Raw genomic sequence first — 6,139 nt, 5'->3', positions numbered from 1 at the left:
TCTAGCCAACAGAGGCCCAAATACTGAGTCTGTATTTGGAATCTCCTAATTTTTTTTTTTTTTTTTTTTTTTGAGACGGAGTTTCGCTCTTGTTACCCAGGCTGGAGTGCAATGGCATGATCTCGGCTCACCACAACCTCCGCCTCCTGGGTTCAGGCAATTCTCCTGCCTCAGCCTCCTGAGTAGCTGGGATTACAGGCACGCGCCATCATGCCCAGCTAATTTTTTGTATTTTTAGTAGAGACAGGGTTTCACCATGTTGACCAGGATGGTCTCGATCTCTTAACCTCGTGATCCACCCGCCTCAGCCTCCCAAAGGAATCTCCTGATTTTAAGCACTGGTCATCAAATGAGACTTTTCTGGGAAAGGAAAAAAAAAAAACCTCAGCAGACCAAACAAAGCAAGTCTGCAGGTTGGGTCTAACCTGCAGGTTGCCAATTTGCAATTTCTGATAAAAGGCTTTCCACTTGGGTGACTAGGGGAAAGTTGTTAACTTACAGGGGAAAAGCCAAGGAAACTGATCTGAAAAATACAGAGACAGACTGTGAGAGAGAGGGAGGGACACTGAAAGGAAGAGAGGAGAACCCAGCACCTCCTGCCCATCCACTCAGCTCCCTAACACCCCATACCACTGCCTGGCTTGAGTAGATGAATGACGATTAGTGTGATTTTTCTGGTTTAGAGATTTTCTCTGAGTTTCTCAGATCTTCCACAATAGAGATTACACGTATAATCCAAGAAAAATTAAATTTAAAAAAACACTTAGGTGGATGTTAGAAATAAAGAGATAGCAAGGGACAAAATAATATTTCCCTCTTGGGGGAGGAAGACTTATGGATCTTGGGAGGAGCCCCCAGCCAGATAAACTGTAAAGCCAGATACATTGTAAAACCCCGACAGCTTTGGCCTACACAAGTCAACTGATTGATGCCAAATATTCATTCAAGGCCAAGATCGAGGCCAGGGCTGCCCATACCACAGGGACACGCCAGGTCTGGTTCCTGGTATTTCTCTTTGATACTGATTACATGTTTGACTGGGTAGAGTAGGGATGTGTCTATGTCTTATGCTTCTCCCTTCCTTTACATAATAAACATATGTCCGATTGATAAAATGACCCAAAAAAGGAGAGAAGAGAGGAAACTGGTTTAACCCAGTAGCGAGATAGATTTAGATTTAGACTATGTGGGGAAAAGGCATTCTTGGCACAAAAGTTTCATTCACTGCAATGAGATACTTGGTGAGTGTGGCAGGTGTGGGCAGCCTAGCCTCAAAGTGCCAGATTACAGAGCCGCAAATGTGTGGGCTGGGTGCGAGGAGCACCCAGGTGAGCTGACGGCCCTCTGGGGTTGGAGAAGGCTAGCCAAGAAAAGGCACAGGAGCTCCCAGACCCGGTGTGCTCAGAGTTCAGCCGTGGGAAGGAGAGGGAGGCATCAAGACTGCATGGCATGACGTGGCAGTCCCACCCTCCCCTGCCCCAGCCACCAGCTGCAGGAGGTGTTTACACTGCCTCCTGCTAGTCAAACAGATGTCCCTATTAGTGACCTCACTGGACCCTCCCTGCTGTCCTGTGAAACAGCCAAGTACATGGTTGTCATCCCCACACCACCACCGCCATCATCATCCCCTCTTACAGAGGAGAAACCTGGGGCTCAGGTTAGTGAGTTGCCTAGGAGCCCCCAGCTAGATAAACTGTAAAAGCCAAAACTTAACCAAGACCCTCCAAGTTGACTGCCACATGTGCCCACCCACCTGGTGCCCAGTCTTGCTCTGGGAAATCGCTTGTCATTTCCTGTAACACTCACAGTGAGCACTACTGCAAGGAATGCAAGTCTTGGTCTCCCCAGCCCACAGCAGCATCATGGTTAGAGGAACACTTAAATGATTAATTACAACCAGAAAAGTACCTACATGGAGAAGGGGACTTTGCTGTGTTCGTTATAATTTACTACAGCAATTCATTTTGAGGAGCAACAGCTGCAAAATAACAGCATGTCAGATGTAAGTGATACCACCCACCCCAGACCACATACTTAATGATCATGCCCACTGCACAGGCTGGCAACAGGTCCAGAACCAGGAAACAGTGGACCGCCAGGTAAGAAGAGGCAGACGGCCTTTCAGCAAAACAACACTGGGAGTTACTGTCAGGCAGAAAGCACAGACCTTCATCCATGGGAGGGTGACATACACGTGCAAACAGCATCCTCTGGTGGCCTATCAAGGCACTACACTTGAATATACCATAATTAAAAAAAAAAACTTGGCTAGTTATTCACTGATTGCCTAACTATTGGCCTGTGCCTTCCCCCGTCACCCCACTTAACCCTCACATTAATGCAGTAAGTGAGAGGCTGCTGTTCCCATCTTCAGATAAGTCAACTGGGCCAGGTAGGGGATTACAAGGTGATAGGGCAGGTGGGTACACAGAAGGGCTACAATCCAAACACACATCCTTGGCCCAGGACCAGGCCCCGCTGCCCTTCCTAAGTGGAGTAGCTGCTGCTGCTGGTCCCCAGTGGGAGTGCAGCTGCCCTGACAGCTCAAATGCCCCAGCCACCTCAGCAGGTAACTCAGACCAACTCTGACCACAGATCCGCCACCACCTGGCCAACTCTCAACCTGAGTGATTTATTTTCAACTCTTCTGGGGCTTTCCCATGTGTGCCCACATTTCTATGTGACAGAAATGACACTGAGAGGAACAAGTGTAACCCAGGGTCCAGGCAGCATGCTTCCACTGACATGAGCTACAAGGAAGGCACAACCAGTCTGCTCTGAGTCCGGGTTACCCTGGGTTGGGTGGTGGGACCGGAGACTTCTGGGTGCAGGGGAGCTCCGTTTCCGGATGTGATACGGTTACTCACTGTATGCAGTGAGTTCAGTTTCAGAACATTCACTAAGCTGTTCATCTATCCTGTGCACACTTCTCTACGTGTATGTTATCTATTAATCTAAGAAAATGTGAACAGCAAATAGTAAAGGAAAAGATATAGGAAAAAAGGGATATTCTGATTCACAAGTGAACCTCTCATTAAAACAACATAGATCGGAACACTATTTTGGCCCTAGTAGCTGTGTGACCCTGCACACATATACTTAGCCTCTCTGAGCTTCAGTTTCCTTCTGCAGGGCTGTAGACAGACAGCATGGCAGGACATCACGAAAACAGTGTGCCTTGTTTAGTGCCTGGCCCCCGGAGGCACCATCCTACATGAATCAGCATGAAGGGTACCCGCGTGAGTTAGGAACCCAGGCCTCCCAGCTCCTAAGGAGCTCTTATAACTCCAATGGATGGATTCTGCATAAGTCTCTGAATTTTTTTTTTTTTTTTTTTTTTTTTTTTTGAGACGGAGTTTTGCTCGTTACCAAGGCTGGAATGCAATGGCACGATCTCAGCTCACCGCAACCTCCGCCTCCTGGGTTCAGGCAATTCTCCTGCCTCAGCCTCCCGAGTAGCTGGGATTACAGGCACACACCACCATGCCCAGCTAATTTTTTGTATTTTTAGTAGAGACGGGGTTTCACCATGTTGACCAGGATGGTCTCAATCTCTTGACCTGGTTACCCACCCACCTCGGCCTCCCAAAGTGCTGGGATTATCCCTCAATGTCTCTTCTGAAAGAGGAGTTGCCCAGGTAAAAAGTGGCTTGGAAGGTTTGAAAGGGGAAGCTGGTCTTCAAGCCTTTTGCAGAGGTTAATATGCAGAGAGACAGAGACAGCATCTTGAACCAAAGCAAGGGTGTGGGGCAGACCCACCAGCACCCACCTCCCCTACGCCCTGCAGGGACACAACATGAACCAACCCTTCTGCCTCCTGCTGCTCCCCTGCCTATAAATCATCTTCAAGGTGCCTCCCTCCCAACTCTGATGCTCAGTGGGTTGAAGTTCCGAGAAACGCACACCCCTAATTTGTGAAATTATTATCATGCATCTCATAAAATGCTGATGAACCTGCCAACTCCTACAGCTCACAAAGTTAACGTGTTTATTAAACGCAAGAGAGAAATCCCATGGGTGTTTCTTTGCTGAAGCTAGATGAACAGAATAAAATGAGAAAGACTCAGTATCAGCTATAATTAAGGCTGGGCCAACAGTTGCATTATAATTTTATGCGTACACATCTCTTCCATGTTGAAGCTTGGCATACATTTTTTTAAGTTATTTTTAAGCACTCCCAAAATGAGAGCCCTGGGCAATGGAATATATTCACATTTAACACGATAATCATAACTTTAAAACGTGGCCCTTAGGAAAGCAACACAAATAATTTTACATTCACAGGAACAGCCCCCCTACCCCGAGAGCAGATGTGTGGGGAGCGCTGAGGGCATAGGGAACACCCCCCACTACACTGCAGACCCTGCACAGCACAGCCCACCATTTGCAAACTGACGAGGTGGCCCTGAAGAGCTGCCTACCCATAACTCTCACGTGAGGCCTCTAAAGTAACGAAGTCTCTGTGGTCACTCCCACATCAAAAGTAAAAGGAGCAAAATCCTCTCCCATTTTCTAGTGTACTGGGGAGAAACAGCAATGCCCATCACTGCCGCATGTCTGGGTTTCCAGCTGTTGGTGTGTGTGTTGCTTTGGCGTATTTCAGTTCCTCCGTGTGGCCGGTCTGTCTCCCGCCTCACTTCCGAGGTAAAGGGCTGCCTGACAGCCAGCCTCAGCACTGAGCTCACGCCAGAAGCCCCGGGTTCAAACCCCATGGCATCAGCCACTTTGGTGTGACTGAGCCACCTTTCCCTTCCTGAATCTGTAGGGACTCAGCTCAAAAATGGAGACAACCACAGCTGTCCTCATAACAATGAGGGGCGGGGGCGATCTTGTGGTGGGGAATACGGGAAAATGGCTTTGTAGACTGCTAAAGACAATGCCGATGCTGAAGAGAACACAGAACTTCTTAAATCCAAAAACGTTCAGCTGGATGGCTAAAGCTACCTACTGGCTCCCTAGTTGCTGCTGTCCTCTAACAGACATCTATACAAACATATGTGCACACACACATAAAGCATACACATACACACACGTGCACCCACAAACATGCATGTGTACATGCGCACATACATACACAAATGCACAAACAGCAGGCATGTACACACAAACATACACACACTTTCTTTAGGGAAACCAAGGACACAGGCAATGCAGAAGCTTTTTGAGAGACAATATAAACACCACCAGTGACGACAGCAAGTAAGAATCAGCGTTCCAAATCCCAAGCACTGAGACGAGAAAGAGCCATGAGGAAGGGGAGAAGAAAGGCGGGGTAACAAAGGGAAGAAAGAAAAGGGGCCAGGACTTGGGTTTCCAGAGTCTGAGCCGCAGCAGGTGCTTGGAGGAGCCGTCAGGAGCCCTGGGAGGCAGCAGGGAATTGCCACCCAGTTCAAGCTCTGGAAAGACAACACTCATTCAGGGTCCCACAGGCCACCTTCAACCTCCACCCTCTCTCTCCGTCACGGGCCTCAACTTCTATCCTCATTCTCTAGCCCATAAGGATGAAGAAAGAGACCAAATAGGAGCTTGATGCAGCCTCAGGGAACCGAGAGCTGTGGAGGATGGGATTCAACCTGTTTATTCATTAGCTGTATCCAGCCATGGTTTCCTCACTCTGTTTCCTGGGGTTTTTCAAGATGCAGGGAGTTTATTCCAGTGAAGCACCAAGCACAGTGCCGGACACACAGAGAATGAAGGCGCTGCCTGCCCTGTTCCCCATTTCTGCAGTCTACTAACATCACACTGAGGTAGAAGGCAGGCGGGATTTGACTCCGGACCAGACTAAAGACTGGCCAGAACTGGGAAGAGGGGCCCAAAGCACCCTCACTGCATATCTGCATAATACACGCCCACCAGCACCGGAACACTTTACCATTGCCATGACAACACCCAAAAGTTACCGCCCTTGCCACCGCGACAAGTTACCACCCATTTTCTGGCTATTTCTGAATAACCTGCCCCTTTATTAGCACGTCATCGGAAGTAGGTATAAATACGGCTGCAAAGCACTGCTACTCTCGGCGCTCCGCCTGTGGGGTGGTCCCACTCCGCAGGAGCGGTAGCACTGTCACTGTCTCAGCAAAGCTGTTTTCTGCTACCACCAGCTCACTCTTGAATTCCCTCCTGAGCAAAGCCAAGA

The 6,139-nt window shown here is 48.7% G+C and overlaps 1 protein-coding gene across 7 annotated transcripts in view; it reads right to left on the bottom strand.

Moving 5' to 3' along the window:
- Window positions 1-6,139, bottom strand: part of ZFAT (zinc finger and AT-hook domain containing) — a 220,046-nt gene that overhangs the window by 191,427 nt on the left and 22,480 nt on the right. The gene's annotated exons all lie outside the window — the stretch shown is intronic.

Source organism: Callithrix jacchus, chromosome 16, assembly GCF_049354715.1.
Source record: "Callithrix jacchus isolate 240 chromosome 16, calJac240_pri, whole genome shotgun sequence".
In the NCBI taxonomy this organism is placed as follows: Eukaryota; Metazoa; Chordata; class Mammalia; order Primates; family Cebidae; genus Callithrix; species Callithrix jacchus.
The sequence above is the reverse complement of the archived record's forward strand: the minus strand, read 5'-3'. Positions and strand labels throughout refer to the sequence as shown.